The sequence below is a fragment of the Pygocentrus nattereri genome, chromosome 19 (assembly GCF_015220715.1).
Source record: "Pygocentrus nattereri isolate fPygNat1 chromosome 19, fPygNat1.pri, whole genome shotgun sequence".
Taxonomy (NCBI): Eukaryota; Metazoa; Chordata; class Actinopteri; order Characiformes; family Serrasalmidae; genus Pygocentrus; species Pygocentrus nattereri.
The window spans coordinates 31,099,953-31,119,913 of record NC_051229.1 but is presented as its reverse complement, the minus strand read 5'-3'; positions in this window follow the sequence as shown (position 1 = coordinate 31,119,913).

Sequence of the window (19,961 nt, the reverse complement as noted above, 5' to 3'; positions counted from 1 at the left end):
ACCACAAAGGTTTTTTCCTAGAAGCTGTATGTCCAAGCTGAGAACCACTGTGAAGATCCTTTCAGTGGACGTGTGAAAAGAATTATTGTTGTAAATGAGTGTGAAGAACCTTTCGAAAGGCATTTTTCGTTTGGAGAAAAAAACAAAGCAAAAACAAAAAAAACATATACACTCCGAAAATAAAGGTGTGAAAGTGATTCTTTGGAGTGCTGCCATAGAAGAACCACAAAGGCCTTTTATTTAGAATCCATATATCACAGCCAAGAGCCACTTCAGGCTCCTTCAAGACCCTTTAGGTAAAAGAACCATTTTTTAAAAGTAGATACAAAAACTATTGCCAGCTTAAATCAACATATATAGCAGGTTGTATTTCTATTGAACTGTTTCTTGTGAAGAATCTTTGGACAGTTTAAAAAACCTCAGGCATGATTTTTCAGTCTAAGAATCTTCAGTTATACAGAGAGCAGAACCATAGAAAACCTCATACATCTTAAAGTAAAGCTGCCAAAAAGGGTTCTTTGGAGCACTACAAAGAAGCACAAGTTAGTTTTTTTTTTTTCAAGAACATGTACATCCAAGCCCAGAACCATATTGCACCATATTGGAGAGGCTTTCACTGGATAACTTTTTAAAGAACTATTTTGATAAGTTAGAATGAAAACATTTTAAAATGAAAAGAATCACCATATTGCAGGTTTTGTATCAATTGAAGTATGTCCTATAACCTGTCCAAGCCTAGAACCATTTTTGGCATCTTGAAGAGCATTTCAGAGCATGATTATTTAAAGAGCTCTTTTTCTAAAGGAAGATTTTGAAAGTATGTGGAACAACGGACCAGCTTTTCTCCATCTCATGGATTGTTGATGGGGTGTGGGAGTTTGCCAGTGGATTTGGAGAAGGCTTATGACTGTGTTCCCTGAGATATCGTAGGTCCTCCGGGAGTATGGGGTGCCGGGGCTACTACTCCTGGCCATTCAAACTCTGTACTCCTGTGAGAGTACTCTGAACACAGTGAGAGCTGTGTTCGTATAGTCAGCATTACATCAGACTCTTTCAGTGTTAGCGTTGGACTCCGCCAGGGTTGTGCCCTGTCTCCACTCCTATTCATGATATTTATGGACAGAGTGTCAAGGCGTAGCCAGGGTCAGGAGGGCATTATGTGTGGAGGCTGGAGAGTGGCATCTCTGCTATTTGCAGATGATGGTGTTCTTTGGCTGGATCACATGGGTGCCTCCAGTGCTCACTGGAGTGGTTTGCAGTGGTTTGCATGGTCTTAGCCCAGAAAAGTATGGCATGCCCACTCCAGGTAAGGGGAAAGGACTTGCCCCAGGTGGAGGAGTTTAAGTGTCTTGGGGTCTTGTTCATGAGTGATGGGAAGAGGGATCGTGAGATCGGCCGCAGGCTGGGACAGGCGGCAGCAGTAATGTGGTCACTGTATCAGACTGTAGTGGTGAAGAGGGAGCTGAGCCATAAGACTAAGCTCTCTGTTTACCGGTCAGTCTACATTCCGAACCTCACCTATGGTCATGAGCTGTGGGTAATGGCTGAAAGAACAAGATCACGAATACAAGTGGCAGAAATGAGCTTTTTTCACAGGGCGGTGGGCTACACTCTGTTTGATAGGGTGAGGAGCTTGGTCATCCGGGAAGAGCTCGGAGTAGAGCTGCTACTCCTCCGCATTGAGAGGAGCCAGCTGAGGTTGTTCAGGCATCTGATCCAGATGCCTCCTGGACGCCTCCCGGTGGGGGTGTATCAGGCACGGCGTACCGGGACAAGACCCCAGGGTCGTCCTAGAACCCGCTGGAGGGATTATATCTCCAAGATGGCCTGGGAGTGGCTTGGGGTCCCTGGCAATGAGTTGGCGGAAGTTGCGGGGGAACAGGGTCATCTGGGATACTCTGGGATGCTCTCTCAGCTGCTACCGTGACCCTATCTGGACTAAACGGTTAACGATGATGATGATGATGATGATGATGATGAAGATTTTGAAAGTTTGAAGAACTGTATTATGTAGTGGTTTGTATCAGGTAATTGTTTTTTTCCCCCCCTGAACCTGTATGCCCAGCCCAGAACCCCTTTGTGCATCCTGATTAGCAGTTCAATGGATGGTTTATTAAAGAACCATTTACTGTATGTGAGTTATCTTATAAAAGTGTAAAGAATCAATACAAAGGATCTGTATCAATTATACGTTTTACCTAGAACGTGCATTCAAGTCATCAACCAACTCCTTGAACCTTTTAGTGAATCATTGTCCAAAGAAAGACATATGTAAGTGAACATAAAAATATTTTTTGGGATATTTGAAGAACCACATAATGGAGGTTCTATATCAGTTTATTGTTAGAACATGTACATCCAAGCCAAGAACTTTTTGACCTTGAGGAACCTTTCAGTGGATGATTACTTAATTAACCATTTTTGTAAATGAATGTAAAGAGCCATTTGAAAGTTTGAAAGGTTGCATCACATAATGCAAACGTTCTACTTGGGTTTTTCCCAAGAACCTGTAAATCCAAGTCAAGAACAGCTTTTAGCTTGTTGAAGAACCTTTCACTGGATGGTTCTTAGAGCCATTTTTCAGACTCAATTGTGAAAAAATCTTTGAAGAACCAGATAATGCAAAGGTTCTATAACAGCTAACAGTTTTCCTAGAACCTGTAGGCCCAAGCCAAGAATGTCCTTTGGTTCTTTGAACATTTCACTAGGTAGTTCTTACAAGAATCTATTTGGACATGAAATTTTCATTCAGTTTCAAGAACCTCAACATGCAGCAAATATTTGAATAAGTATTAAAAGGTTTTTTTTTCTTCCCTAGAACCATAAATCCAAGCCAAGAACCATAGAGGAACCTTAATTAAGAGCAGATTTTCAAAATAGTTTAAAAGGTTGTCTCGTACACTTTTAAAAATGGAGGTGCCAAAACGGGTTCCTTAGAGCAATGCTTGAGAAAGACTGGAGAAAATTTCACAAGATGGTTCTTATAGAAACAAATGACATTTGTTCAAAATTTGGAAGAACCATGCAATGAAAGGTTCTAGTTCAATTGAAGGTTTTTCTAGAGCTTGTGGCATGACCAAGACAAGAACCTCTGAGGAGGTTCTACACAGTCAGCAGCACCATCTTTCCACTCTTGGCTGAATTGAAATTTGCTGCTCAACACATTGAGATGTTTTGGATGGAGGCCTAGACATTTATCCTTCTTTTGGCTGTTACCTTCCCTTTTAGCATCCAGAACATCAGTGCTGATTTATATGCACAGGGGGAAACACCACGCCATCAATAATGAACGGACTGTATTAGATTTATATCCCCCAAGATCTACACCCCCCCACACACACTCCACCTTATGAAGGTCAAAGTAGACTTGATGCTCCATTTGACAACTAGTGCACGACATCCTTCTATCTGCGTGCATGTGTAAAAGTTAGTGTGCGTGTTTTCGTGCAGCGGCTGTGAAAAGTAGGATAGCTCACTGGAGAGCGGTGAGGAAGAGACGGGGCTAAGAGGTGATGACAGGCCCGAGAGGATTATGGGTCTTCCTCTGCCGCAAACAGCTGACCTGCAGCCTCTAAATAAATGAAAGGAGAAATAAATGACTCAGTCAAGACGGAGCTCACTGATCTCCACCAAAATACAGCAAACAGGTGGCTCCTCCAAATGCATCAATGCTGACCTCTTCTAAAGAGGTCTCTGAAGACGGTCTGTTCATAAATGTATTCATAAAACTTCATAACTCCCCTTTTATTACTACTTTTCTACATAACATTGATATAACCATGTCATAAACATGTTGTATGCGGCCATGATTTATCATAGCAGAATTTGTTCAGTAATTTGAGAGTAGCCTGTTATCATGCTACCATGTTACCAGAACTTGTCATCACAGATGCCATAATGTTGATCGTCATGAAAATTTATGTTTAACCTCTTATTGACCACGGTATATTTTGGTTTGTCCATTTGAATTTACGTGACCAAATCATAAGGTAAATTATTCAGTTACTGCATGAAATAAAAGTCGATTTTTATTTTATTTATTTATATATATATATATTGTAAAAGCTCCCCTCAAATAAACAGAAAATTTGTTATGATCACACATATTGCTGTATGATTACAATTTACTGCTGAAAACCAAAACTCTTAGATGCTCTTTGTGTTATTTTAGAAAAATAATTTTTATAGAATTTATCACTGAAGAGACGCCGTCTGTTTATAGTTTATAGCCCAGATTTGTGGAAAAACGGGTCGATGTTCAGTAGAAAATGTATTATAAGGGTTTCAAATTATATCACCCATCAATTTGACTGGAAAGAAGAGTTACAGGCTCATATGACACCCAGCTTTTGAATGTAGCTTATGAAATATGAACGTTATGAAGAATATGACAAAGATCATTTTGGAACCACTGGTGGAATTTAAGGCTAAGGAAACATAAATTAAACATGAACAAGAATGGGAACACAGTATCAGGAATAGCATCACTATAGGTGATCCAGTGATTTAGCCTTTTTTTTTAGCTAAATACAAAAAAATTCAATTTACAGTAAAATATGTTAATGACAGTGACAATGATAGTAAACATCTGTGAAATTACAGAAATTACATTTTTAAAAATGCGGACTTTCACTGTAACTCCGAAGTTTAACTTGTTCAACACAATTTTCCAACATGCAATGTTTTGTGACAGCACTGAGTACTCCTGCAACCCTAGCTCAAAATGCTATCCCAAGCTTTACACTGTAAAGAACAGTTTTCCCAGTGAAGATGGCCGTGACTCATTTGAAATAGCGAAAACAATAAAGCCAGCAGAGCTGACCACTAGTGACACCAAATAAACCCTGTGGCCATAGAAGAATATGTTTGGAGTGCTGACATGCCACATTTGCTGAAGAAACAAAGGCCTTCAGCTGTGCTAAATAAAGAGAAGAGGCAATTTTACAATATAGTGATAAGATGTGAAACATAGTATGACACGATGCTTTTTGATTTACCTTCTCTCATCCTCATCAACATGGCTTTTATGTGCAAAATCATTTCTGAAAGAAAAACAATGAGTCGTGAGTAAGTTTAGCTCTCCCTCTTTCCAGCTCGACCTCCATCTATCAGTTTCCACCCGAAGGTAAAGGTAAAGTGCTACAGGCAGTAAATGGTTGACCCATAATGCTGAGGTCGTAACGATACTCATGGAGAAAATAAATGAGATGCCTGCGGCTCCGCCATAATATCAAGAAGATGAGAGAAAAAAACAGGGAAAAACTTTTATTAGAAATTCTTACATTTTATCTACAAACCTAATTCCAAAGCTGAGATCTGTATGTGGAATGTAAATAAAGGAATATGAGAGTTAGAGCGCTATCACCAATGACTGTATGTGATTTATCTTCTAGGAGCTAAATACATTTTAGGCACTGTATCATAAAATATTTAAAATTCTGTACAAAAATAAACCTGTAAAAAAAAAAAGTAGCAGAGGTGAGTGACAAACACTACTAATTTACAGTAAAAATCTGTTTTCTCAAAAATGGTAAAAAATCTGTGAAATTACAGTAATTGAATTTTTATAAATCTTACCTTTCAGTGTAATACAACAGCTTCCCTTGTTCAACTAGGATCTCCAACATACAGTATTATAACAACAATCATAACAGCCATTAAAATAATTTCCATTCCATTTCCATGAGTTAACAACAGCACTACGATGCAGTTCATGTATGATTTTTTCACATGCATTTAACCTTTTTTTCCCAACATATGTAAAGTATATAAAACAAATTTCACTGGCAAACTTAATTTCAAAAGTGGGGACAGTATGTGAAATGCAAATAAAATAGAATCTGATTTGTAAAACCTTTTTGGCCTTTGATGAAAACAGTACAAATACAAATTATTTCACATTTTACTTTATCAGCTTCATTGATTTTTTATTTTTATTTTTTTGTAAATACATACTCATATTCTAAAATTGATGCCTGCAACATGTTCCAAAAAAGGGGGTGATTTAAGACAAAGAATGTCAAATATTCAAAAACCATTTGAAACATGTGATGCAAACGCTGGATATATAGAAGGAGCATGCAGCAGCCCTAGTCCTTTATGTGCAACCTTTATGTGTCAGACTCACTTCTTTGCTGAAAAGTGCATCAGTAACAAATCCACCAGTTTAAGAACAATGTTCCTCAACAAGCAATAGCAAGAATCTTAGATATTTATCCCTGTACAGTGCATAATAGAATCACAACATATCAATCCAAAGAGAGCATAAAGGGCATTGAGCCCTTCTTTGATCCCTCAGACAGCAGACCATTAAAAATTGGTATACTTCTGTGATGGATGTCACCATGCTGGCTTAGGAATACTGTTGTCAAACACTGTTCTTTACTGCATACAGAAAGTTAAGCCATATGTCCAACTTCCCTGGGCTTAAGCTCATCTGAAATGGATTGATGCACAGTGCTGTGGTCTGATGAGTCAACCTTTCACATTACTTATGGAAATAATGTTGTTTTCTCTGGGACAAAGAAGAAAAAGACCCTCCAGATCATTACCAGCATAAAGTTCAAAAGCCAGGGTTTGTCACAGTTGGGGGGTGTATTACTGCACACAGCATGGGTAACCTGTTCTTCAGTGAAGGCATTATTAATGCTGTAAGACATATACACATTTTGGAGAAACATATGCAGGGACATCTGATCCTATTACAGCAAAGCCAAGCCACATTCTGCATGTCCAGAAACACTGCCAACTTCTCTGGGCTTGAGCTCATTTCAAATGTACTGAGGCACAGTGCTGTGGACTGACAAGTCAACTTTTCTGATTGCTTATGGAAATGTTGTTTTCTCTGGGCAAAAGAAGAAAAGGACCTTCCAGATTGTTATATATCAAAGTTCAAAAGCCAGGGTCTGTCCTGGTAGGGGGGTGTATTAGTGCACACAGCATGGGTAATGTGCTTCACTGAAGGCACGGATAACATCGACATATACACATTATACAACATATGCAGGGATGTTCCTTCCTATTACAACAACTCACTACAACACTGCTAGTTCTGATGCACATGCACCAGCACCACAGATACTATCATATGTCTGCCATGTCATTATTGGAGCTATGCTCAGAATGGTCCACCACATGGATAATATCTGGCTAGTGGCAGTCTTAAACTGTATCACAAATGATGGGCTGCAGCCTGTATATAAATCTACCAAGGGTAACCCATCTTTCTGATAAAATGGAGAGAAGCTAGGTGTACACTGGCAACTCAGTATTGAATGCGTGCACTTACCATCTTTTATCATAAAGTCATGGCTGTGAACTTAATTTATTAAGCATGCATGACACTCTGGAGGTTCTTGAGCAATACAGCTGTTTTTTGCATCCTCAGTGTTTGCAAGCAAACCTCACAACATCATGGGCTACAAATTTGCGTAGAAATATGCTTCACATCGTGTTTTCTATTTGTTATTATTTCAGCCATGATAAACATGCTGGGGGGGGGGGGGGGGGGGGGGGGGGTAAACAAGAGTGAGAAGAAGCCTGGCTCAACTGTTTTTATTATGCATGAAATTATTCATGTCAAGTGCATCCTATTCTGTTGAAATGCACATATTAGGTACAGTTGATGCATCCAGGGCAGTCAAAACAAAGGCCAAGACAAAAAGAGAAATAGAAATAAAGTTAGAGCCTCTGAGGTCCCATTATGGAAGATATGCCTTTAAATACCTTACATTTATTTCTTGTCCCTAACTCTTTGAAACAAGTGGAGAAATTCTGTTGAGAGTGCAGACCTTTAAGCCATACCACCTTTGCTTTTGTTGAAAAGTTGAAAAGGAAATATTTTATGAAAAATCATTCTTTAAATTCTAGCCATGTTTTTGCATTCTTTAACATTGAAATTCGCAAGTGTGGATTCAAATCTGTCAATATGTAATATAAAATGTAAATCGTTACATAACTATGCAACTATGTAAGCACAGTAAATGATGGGGATATTTGAATATAAGTGACGATAATAACTCCAAGGACTCCAAGGGTTAAAATTTTACTTGTATAGAACAATCTTACAATCAATTTTAATTAGTGCATAAACTGCTCAAAGATATTCACAAGTCACTTCATGCAAGCTTGAATCGAGTCTTAAGTACCCAAGGTCAAGGCTCGAGCCTTTAGTAGATCATTTTAGTTTAGTGTCATTATTAACTGCAGGCATCGCATTGGACAAAAGTAAAAGCTCACTAAAAGCTATAAGATTTAACACAACTTCAAACAATGAGCTTTTCATTATGGAAAAGTCATCAGTCTGAAGGACACAACTAAAGTGCAACACTTAGTAAATATGGTGTTTCAAGGAAAGAGGCAAAACAACTTGAGTCCACACGCAGGACTGATTCTATGCTCATCTGGCAGAGGGGCTCATTGGCACTCGTTTGCTTTCACTCAGAAGAACAGGTAACACTTTCTATGAATGTCATATTTGTATGCATCTATAAGCACACTCATAACATGTTGTAATGCATTCATAAGGCATCATAAACATGGTTATAAATATTCATCAAAAATACATTACACCTTATAGCCATGCTTATTATGCATTATGGATTGTTAACATAATGCATAATAAGTACTGTTCATAACACATTATACGAGCTCATATGTTGTATTTGTCCTCTCTAAGTAAAGTGAAGCGTGCTGGACTAAAGCCTCCTCCAGTGTTAAGAGTGAGGCTTCAAGTTGAAGTATTTACTGAAGGATTTACTGAAACACTAAAACACAATAAAGCTCATTACAGGCTTGAAATATCAGAGTTTAAACTAGAGCTGCCATCAGTGTTTCACCCAATGTGGGAAAGTCAATGTACACCACTGTTAATGTGCATCACCGTTAGCCTGGCACTGACTTACACTGCATATCCAAAAGAACGCCAGTAGAAATTATCATTACTGTACTGTAGTGTTGCAAAGTGAAGGGTGTAAAAAGACTTTGTATGTGTCTTCATTTTACTTCACGTTTGGCACTGACAGTATAACATGTTATTAACACTACTTGCATTACTATCTAAAGCAATTATATTATTACTATATAATGCATTATAGTAACAATTCATAATGTATAATAAACATGGCTGTAAAGTGTAATTCAGTGTAATTATTTTTTATAAAGATGTACAACCGTGTTTTTATCATATGTTTACAATAATATAATTATAGATGCTTACAAACATGCCATTCATAGAAAGCATTACCGAAGAATTCCATCCAAATTGTGGGTTGATTGTACAGTTCCATGTCACTTTTCTGCATGTAGGTTTGCAAGATGGTCAGTATGAGCAGTCACGTTACAACATGAACACAGTGTAGCTTGCACATGTGCACCAGACCTCACTGGATGTGAATCCCAGACCATTGATTTCAGAAATATAGACTGGCTCTCTGGACAACTCCAGCTTATACACTTGACCAAATGTAGAAACTTGCCCTGGGTCGAGGAAAAAGCTCTAGTGTGAAAATGCCCTTAGTCTGTGGATTGAATAGCCAATATTTAATCCCTTAAATGGCCAGGGCCCATCAGAAGGCCTAAAGTCTTATTACACACTTCTATAATATAAGAATAGTTCTATCAGTTTGCATTGAGGTCCCTGTTGTTACTGAATTATAAGCCTTAGTATGTAATAAGCCTGGATTTTAATGGACAACTTGGATGAAGTTTTAGCAAGCTTTAAAGCAATGTTATCTGTGACTAATTAAAAGTTGAGCTAAATTAGCTACTGTGCTAGCTACAAACAGCATGCTAGCTAACTTTTTGAGTGTTTCCCTTAAGCGTCACATTTCCTGTCCCTCTGTCCATCAGACTGAAGGTTTTTCTATAACAAAAGGCTCAATATTTTAAGTTGATTTTAATGCCTTTAAATACCTTACATTTATTTCTTGTCCCTAACTCTTTGAAACAAGTGGAGAAATTCTGTTGAGAGTGCAGACCTTTAAGCCATACCACCTTTGCTTTTGTTGAAAAGTTGAAAAGGAAATATTTTATGAAAAATCATTCTTTAAATTCTAGCCATGTTTTTGCATTCTTTAACATTGAAATTCGCAAGTGTGGATTCAAATCTGTCAATATGTAATATAAAATGTAAATCGTTACATAACTATGCAACTATGTAAGCACAGTAAATGATGGGGATATTTGAATATAAGTGACGATAATAACTCCAAGGACTCCAAGGGTTAAAATTTTACTTGTATAGAACAATCTTACAATCAATTTTAATTAGTGCATAAACTGCTCAAAGATATTCACAAGTCACTTCATGCAAGCTTGAATCGAGTCTTAAGTACCCAAGGTCAAGGCTCGAGCCTTTAGTAGATCATTTTAGTTTAGTGTCATTATTAACTGCAGGCATCGCATTGGACAAAAGTAAAAGCTCACTAAAAGCTATAAGATTTAACACAACTTCAAACAATGAGCTTTTCATTATGGAAAAGTCATCAGTCTGAAGGACACAACTAAAGTGCAACACTTAGTAAATATGGTGTTTCAAGGAAAGAGGCAAAACAACTTGAGTCCGCACGCAGGACTGATTCTATGCTCATCTGGCAGAGGGGCTCATTGGCACTCGTTTGCTTTCACTCAGAAGAACAGGTAACACTTTCTATGAATGTCATATTTGTATGCATCTATAAGCACACTCATAACATGTTGTAATGCATTCATAAGGCATCATAAACATGGTTATAAATATTCATCAAAAATACATTACACCTTATAGCCATGCTTATTATGCATTATGGATTGTTAACATAATGCATAATAAGTACTGTTCATAACACATTATACGAGCTCATATGTTGTATTTGTCCTCTCTAAGTAAAGTGAAGCGTGCTGGACTAAAGCCTCCTCCAGTGTTAAGAGTGAGGCTTCAAGTTGAAGTATTTACTGAAGGATTTACTGAAACACTAAAACACAATAAAGCTCATTACAGGCTTGAAATATCAGAGTTTAAACTAGAGCTGCCATCAGTGTTTCACCCAATGTGGGAAAGTCAATGTACACCACTGTTAATGTGCATCACCGTTAGCCTGGCACTGACTTACACTGCATATCCAAAAGAACGCCAGTAGAAATTATCATTACTGTACTGTAGTGTTGCAAAGTGAAGGGTGTAAAAGACTTTGTATGTGTCTTCATTTTACTTCACGTTTGGCACTGACAGTATAACATGTTATTAACACTACTTGCATTACTATCTAAAGCAATTATATTATTACTATATAATGCATTATAGTAACAATTCATAATGTATAATAAACATGGCTGTAAAGTGTAATTCAGTGTAATTATTTTTTATAAAGATGTACAACCGTGTTTTTATCATATGTTTACAATAATATAATTATAGATGCTTACGAACATGCCATTCATAGAAAGCATTACCAAAGAATTCCATCCAAATTGTGGGTTGATTGTACAGTTCCATGTCACTTTTCTGCATGTAGGTTTGCAAGATGGTCAGTATGAGCAGTCACGTTACAACATGAACACAGTGTAGCTTGCACATGTGCACCAGACCTCACTGGATGTGAATCCCAGACCATTGATTTCAGAAATATAGACTGGCTCTCTGGACAACTCCAGCTTATACACTTGACCAAATGTAGAAACTTGCCCTGGGTCGAGGAAAAAGCTCTAGTGTGAAAATGCCCTTAGTCTGTGGATTGAATAGCCAATATTTAATCCCTTAAATGGCCAGGGCCCATCAGAAGGCCTAAAGTCTTATTACACACTTCTATAACATAAGAATCAGTTTGCATTGAGGTCCCTGTTGTTACTGAATTATAAGCCTTAGTATGTAATAAGCCTGGATTTTAATGGACAACTTGGATGAAGTTTTAGCAAGCTTTAAAGCAATGTTATCTGTGACTAATTAAAAGTTGAGCTAAATTAGCTACTGTGCTAGCTACAAACAACATGCTAGCTAACTTTTTGAGTGTTTCCCTTAAGCGTCACATTTCCTGTCCCTCTGTCCATCAGACTGAAGGTTTTTCTATAACAAAAGGCTCAATATTTTAAGCTGAATCGAAAGCTTAAGCATTTAATGGTATTAAAGTACAGAGTTTCCACGGCCGTGTCAAAAGACATGCAGTCAGGCCAACTGTTCCCAGGTGACCAGGTACCCTCCACAACCAAGGAGGAGGATCTTAGAAGATGTGCACTTTAAAATATATTTGATTAATATGGCAATATGTATTGAAACACATTTGAGTGTTTATGATGTAATTACTATAATATATGAATGTATTTTAATGTGTGTTGGCATGGATTGCAATGCATACGAAATGTATTTAAAACGTATAAAATTGTACACTGATTTTTTTTTTCCATATAAGGACAATAAAAACGAAACTAAAATGATCAGTGCACCCTTGAAACGTACTGAAATGAACCTGAAATCAGCAATCAGAAATCTCAAAATATGATGTTAGTAACCCTGCCCTCAATTCATGTTAGGTAATCTGAAGTATGTTTGTTTATATGGTTTCTGACACTTAATGAAATGTTGTTCTCTATAAAACAAACGTACATCATAGATAAATCAGCGGCAGCCGTCTCGACGGCTGAATTCTGTTGGTAATTTGTCCATTTTTGTTTTTAAATCCATGTTTTTCTCACCAAGCCAGTAGGCCCAATGGAAACATTAGGAAAATAGGAAAAAGGTTCCTTCCTGCTTCATGCACTTTGGTTTTAACAGTACTTAATAATTTAATGTGCAGTTCGACATGATATTGCTGGACTGACTGAGTTCAGAAAAATGGACTTCATGAAGATCCGTCACTCAGAGTATTTCTGCGCTGGGCGGTCCACGTGTTGTCAGGTGCTGGTCAGGTGTGGGTGTGTATCGCTTCAAATTAGAGCTCTCGCTCTCCTCAGTTTTCCTCAAACCAAACCCCATTGACTAAATTCCGTGGCTCAGCCCACGCTGCTGTCACGCAAAATATAATTAACACAGTTTTGTTGCTGGTGTCTGCAGAGCATCGCTCTCGCACTGCAACTTTCACATTTATTTAATGAGCATCCTCCTACATGACAGCTCGCAGCCATGAGTTATGACCATGAGCAGCAGCCTCGCAGTTAAACTCTCACAGTGATATAATGACCACACTTGCAAAACACATGTCGGCTCGGGGTTCAGAACATAGTGCTGCTGTGGTTTCAGCCCAAAACCAGTACTGAATCCTAGAGCTTGAAACACTCTGAACCCAATAATTCATGGCAATTTCTTAGATTCAATTATTAAATTTAAATCAACCTGATTTGTTTCTTTTTGCAGGATTTCAATTTTGTCAGGCTAAAGTGAGTGACAGAATTTTTTAGGTTATAGGTTCTGATAGAAATCTGCTACACTCAGAATCAGATGCAATTTTGTTCATCTACAGTTAGTATTGGATAGACTTCAATCAGATTTGAACAGACATTTTTCTGCTACAAGCATAGACAGAATTTTGATGGACTATTGTCAGGTTTTAGCAAAATTTTGCCAGGCAACTCCTCAGCTTGGACAGGATTTTGTGAAGCTACAGTAATGTTCAGGCAGAATTTTGTCCAGCTGAAGTCTGATTCGAATACATTTTTTCAGATTGGGATGAGATTTTGGGACAAACAAATCGATTGGCACACAATTTTGTATCTAGTGTTGGATTTCATCAGAATTTTTTTCAGGCTACAGTCAGATTCAGACAAAACTTTCAACGACAGTCAAAATTCAAATTCAGACAGGATTTTGTTGGGCTAAAATTTTGCAAGGTTCAGTCGGATTCGGACAATGTTGTTGGGCTGCAGTCAGATTTGGTCAGAATGGCTATGGTCGTGTTCTCAGACTACATATGAGTAATAATTGCGCTGATGTTCTATATAATTATGAAAAAAGGGACGTTTTAAAACAAGTAAAATCGATGCGTTATACATCTCCTGTAAAGCTGATAGACGTAACAGAGATAGACTTTAATCAGGTTTTAATAGAATTTTGCCTGGCAACTCAGTTTGGACAGGATATTTTCAGGCTACAGTCTGATTCAAAAAGATGTTTTCAGATTGAGACCATTTGGGACAAACAATTGGCATGCAATTTTGTTGATCTACTGTCAAGTTTCATGTGAATTTTGACAGGCTACAGTCCAATTCAACTACAGTCAGATTCAGACAGAATTTTGTTGGGGTACAGTCGGGTGAGATAAAATTTTGCAGGGCTAAGTTGGATTCAGAAGGGATGTTGTTGGGCTTTGGTCGAGTTCTCAGGCTATATTCAAGCTTACATCAAAAAATTTGGACCTGAAAAAAGTAATGCATTGAATTAGTAATACTTCAGTAAAATATGTACATTCTTTGCAAAATTAAGCATCATTTTTGTTTGTACTGTTGTGATTAATTGTGCTGATGTTATACATCATATTGATGAAAAAAGCCGGACAATTTAAAACAAGTAAAATCGATGCATTGCATTCCCAGTGAAGGTGATAAAGTGAAACAGATAGAGCTCCTATTAGTTGTTAGAGGGCTCAGTATGATATACTGTACTGTATATAATGTGCTTCATAACCATCCTCCTCCACCCAGCCACACACTGACTCTGTTGACCATTATCCGTCTCTTTGAGGATCAACTTCCATTGAATAGCTGTGACTTGCCTGGGCGCTGTACTGTGTACTTTGTTCTTTGTGGGGAAGCTAAAAATGGCTCTTCTATTTTTGGGCTGCCGTCATAAGTAGCCACAGTCAGGAAAAGTGGCTGAGGATACTTCACAACATAACTTACAGGCCACAATATCTTGCCCTGCTTTACAGAATTATTGGTACATTAGTGAACATCAGATCAGCTTGATCTTACACTGACAACATGACAGAAAGCTAATCTGTCAAAGTTATTCAAAGACTTTTATTTTGTCTTTTAACTCTTTACATGGCCAGGGCCCAGTTTTATTACTTTAACTTTACACTGAAGTCCCTGTATTGCTCTCAGAAATAACGGTGTTAAACTGTCACAGGGGCACTGCCCCTCCGGTCACTGGGGTGATAATTTCAAGGGTATATCTCAGTACCTTTAGTCAGGGAACATAATTGTGCAATAATCCCTTGAAATCATATTTAAGTTGTATTGACTCCACACACCCCGCCTCGCCTCCAGGCTTTTCATTTTATTGTTTTATTTTAAAACACTAGGTTATGAAAAAGGTACAAATATGTTTTTTCTCCTGGGATAAACTTATTTAAGGTTCACACCTTGACCTTAAAACAGCTGCTGTACCTTTGAGGGAACATTTACATTGTTTGTACCTTGATGAATGAAAAATGTACCTGCACCGAACTTTTATTTCCAACAGTATAGAAACAGAATAATAAGCCTTAGTATATAAATTACATATACAATTTTAATGAGTTAAACTATATTAGCACATTTATTTCTCCACCGATCTGACATCTGTCTGCAGGCATCTACTCAGAAAAAGCATTGAAGTTTCTGCACCATGGATTTGCTAGGATCAGAGAGAACTTAGCTGAAAAAGAAATAAATAATAATAATTTTAGGCATCTTTCTAGGTTAATACCAAAGTCACCCACAACCACCTTGCTATTCATTTTTCCGAAAGCTATTTTAGGAGATTAGGTATATGCTCCTCATTCCCAGTGTCCACTATACTATTTCACTGGCCATTCTCATGCATATTACATCAGCAAGATAAAACAACAAAAACAAAAAAAAGTATATATTTATTAACAGACCCAAACAAAAAAACAAGCATTTCCTGTTTTTTTTTTCTTTCTGAAACACAGAAACATAAATAATGTCCACAACACAGAAACATTGGAGTTTCCCAAACTGGAGCAACAAAAATGATTTAAAGATGCAGTGAAAAGGGACTCTCAACAACTGTGCAAGACCTGGGGCCAAGATTTATGGCTTAGCCAGCTAACTTTAAGCTCAGACCCTGGATTTTGAGTCTCACAACGGTGGATATTTTTTTACCAGAATACATTGCCATACCAACCTGTACCGCATACCTAACCTCCTCCAGTGGAGATTATATTCAGCATTCTGGATCATAAACAGCTCTTGGGCCAATCAGGATGAGCTTCTGACAAATCAGAGACTGACTAAGGTGGAGATTTATGGTGACATTTTTTTCTTAGTGACAACAATTTTGTGCAGGATACCACATTTTGGCAGAGGACGCAGATATATCGCGGCTGTCGGAACAAAACCTCGCATCTCCAAAACGGTAACTTTGCAGGAGAAGGAAAAAACTTACATTACTTTCAATGTAAGTCAATGGAACCAGAATTTTTTCCAAGTCATTTTTGGCCATTTCTTTTGATGCATCCTTCATGAGATTTACACACAATGTAATGGTCAAGATGTATTTTCAAATTATGTCAAAAACTCAAAATCAACAAAAATGGAAATACAAGGTTTTCTTATGACAACAGCGATATATGTTAAAAAATCTACTTTAAATGTTTTATTTCTTCATATTTATGTAGATCTTTTCCTTCTTCACATAAAAGCCACTCAACTCTTCTTCATATTTCATGCACCTGTCGGTTCATCAGAAACATCACACATTCGGATGCATAGCTTGAAGATCTAAACCTGTAGTAGACCCTTAAAATCTCAGGTTTATTACATACTCAGGATTATTATTCGATAATTACAGGGACTTCAATGCAAACTGGTTGAGCCTTACTTAGATTATAGAACTGTGTAATAAAACTATTGGGCCTGCTGGTGGGTCCATGGTTTGTTAGGGGGTAAACACTGTTCCATTTTGTTTTGTAAAGCTTAAGTCAGGAACCCTGTCTCTGAGTTTGTGTCATGTATAAGCCCCCTGGTAGACCACCAAAACTGCCACCATAGGATAAACAGCACTTTAGGAGAAAATCAAGCTGCTTCACAACATAAAAAAGTGCACAGGTGTTTCTTTCCATTCTTCCACTGTGATTAGATGACTCAGAGCCATGGGTCTGAAAGAATGTGTAGCTGTCAAAATGCCCTCACTGAGAAGAGGAAAGAGCTGTAAAATAATTTAGAAGTCACATATTTTTACAGGTGAATTTAAACAGCATTTTAGCACCATTGTTAATAAAAATCTTAGTGGACTTTGAGAAAAAAGTCATAATATTTCAAGAAAAAGATGTGGAATATTTTGAGAATAAAGTCATAGTATTATGAGAAAATGTGCTATTTCAAGAAAAAGTCGTAATACAACTTTTTTTCTCAAAATATTACAACTTTATTCTTGAAATATCATATAGTACAACGTTTTCCTCAAAACATTATAACTTTTTTAGTAACAGCGGCCCTAAAACTCCATCGTAGAATTTAAACCAAGCTTCTAGATTTAAAATCAGCCATGTCCTCCAACAATCTCACTACCAAATAACACAACCATCATGACTGTCACACACAGCCGCCGTCCCAGATGCTCACATGATATGACCATTAGCATCGATTCCAGGTGTGGGAAAAGGGAAAAGATCCTCCAAGGATCCCTTAGAAAGTAAAACTAATCTTGTGAAAGAGGCTAATATGGTTTATAGCAGCTGGAAGAGCACTCCCTTGTCTGTCACATCACCAGGTTGCATATATTTGTTATATTTCTCCTTCAATTTCAGCTTCACTTTTGTGCCTTGGAAATCTAATCCAAATTTTGGGAGACAGCCATCATGTTGGTGATTATGCTGAAGTCTGGATGTAATTAATTTTATTGGGCCAGTTAATGGATTCATGATGAAAAGGGAGATTGAACAGATAGCTCCCCCCCTCATCTTGTCTTCCTTCGCTTGAGTTCCCTTCACCCCACAACCCCCCGCCACCCAAATCCCCCATCCCCCCTCCGCCTCCCTGAGTCCAGTGTTCAGGCTCTCTTTGGCTAAGCCATTACAGCTAAATGAATCTGTAGTGTGTTGCTGGCCGGCAGCCAGAGCAGATAAAAAGCGGAGTCTCTTTGAGGCCCTGTGTTTGATTTCAGAAAAGAGAGCTGCCTTGAAGTGAGCAAGATGCTGTTTCATTCACATTACAGTAAGCAGAATGAAGGCCATGCTATTGCAGTGTAATCCTCTGTCGTCTGTACATGGTAACCTCATGATCCCAAACACAATGGAGCACTGATCACTGTAACATATTCCTTTGCTGATCATAATAAAAGCATGGTGTAAAAAGCATCTTATTAATGTGTTTATAGTGTTTATATAAATCCATAAAAAAGAAACATGCAGTCACTGCATATGTGGACATATTTCTATATTGAGCTCTATTTACACAAAGTGAGGTTAGTTCATCATTTATGTTGAACAGACTCTCCCAAAGTTTTACGCTGCTGCGCTGACGTTGAACCGTGTGCTGCACTGGGTCGGTATGACCAACAGGTCAAAACCAGCTCTAAACAAAGTGACCGCTGCACTGTGATCGGGGTTCTTCCTTCACGCTTCTTTCATTTTGACATGTTACATTTTTATACACACATAAACCAAAGATTTGAATAAAAAAAAATACTTAATTACAGTAACAAATTACATTTACTTAGTTACTGTCCTCCACTGGCGATAACATGTTAATGGAATGCTTAGCAGGTACAGGTTTCAGCTTATTTTACATTTTTGTCTATGCACACACCGGCCACTTAATTAGGTACACCTTGCTAGTAAAAGGTTGGACCCCCTTTTGCCTTCAGAACTGCCTTAATTCTTCATGGCAGACTTTCAACAAGGTGTTGGAAACGTTCCTCAGAGATTTTGGTTGGTTATTTGAGTTCCTGTTGCCTTTTTATCATCTGGAACCAGTCTGCCCATTCTCCTCTGACCTCTCACATCAACAAGGCATTTTTGTCCACACAACTGACCGCTCACTGGATATTTCCTCTTTTTCGGACCGTTCTCTGTAAACCCTAGATATGGTTGTGCGTGAAAATCCCAGTAGATCAGCAGTTTCTGAAATACTCAGACCAGCCCGTCTGGCACCAACAGCCACGCCACGTTCAAAGCCCCTTAAATCACCTTTCTTCCCTATTCTGATGCTCGGTCTGCACTTCAGCAAGTTGTCTTGACCACCTCTACATGCCTAATTGCATTGAGTTGTGGCCGTGTGATTGGCTGATTAGCTATTTGTGTTAACAAACAACTGAACTTGTGAAATAAAGTGGCCGGTGAGTGTATATCTTTTATTGTTTGACATAGAAACAAGTCAAACCTATCAATACTAAATGTAAGTTAAAAGTGAATGCAATGTCCCGTGTAACTCACTATGCAAACAAATATGTCAGGGTTACACAAACTGGCAATATTTTCACCTGTGCAAGAGAAATGAATCCAGTGTGAATACATGTAACGTCACTGTCACATGAGTAGAATAGACTGCATAGGTTTACATCTTCAATCAACTGCTCATGGAAGATACAGTCATTTGCTCATGATCCATTAGTCAGTGATCATCAGTGAGCCATGTGTGCAATGTTGAACCATGTTTCCCAAAGGCTCAGGCAAAGCCATGCAAACTATGATGCAGGTTAGGTTCTAGTGTTTATGGTGTAGTATGAACACTACAGAATTAATCCAGATGTTTCTCACAATTTATAAAATGTCCAAAAGTTGTTTAGACTATGTCATATTTGAAGCAACAATTTAGTAAAGATTCCAACCATATATGCATTAATGCTAAGATGGGTTTCTTCACAATCAATGGGGCTTCTTGGGTGCTAATAGTGCCCCCTTGTGGTAAATCTGATTTATTATAGAGAAAATTAAGTATCTGTATATTATCACAACATAAACTTTAAAAAACAAACCAAAACACCAACAACAACCATAGATGTTTTAATGCTGATGGATGTTTCTTCATGATCAATAAGACAAAAAAAATCTTCTTGAGGTGATAATAGTGCCCCCTTGTGGTAAATCTGAATTACTGTGGACAAAATG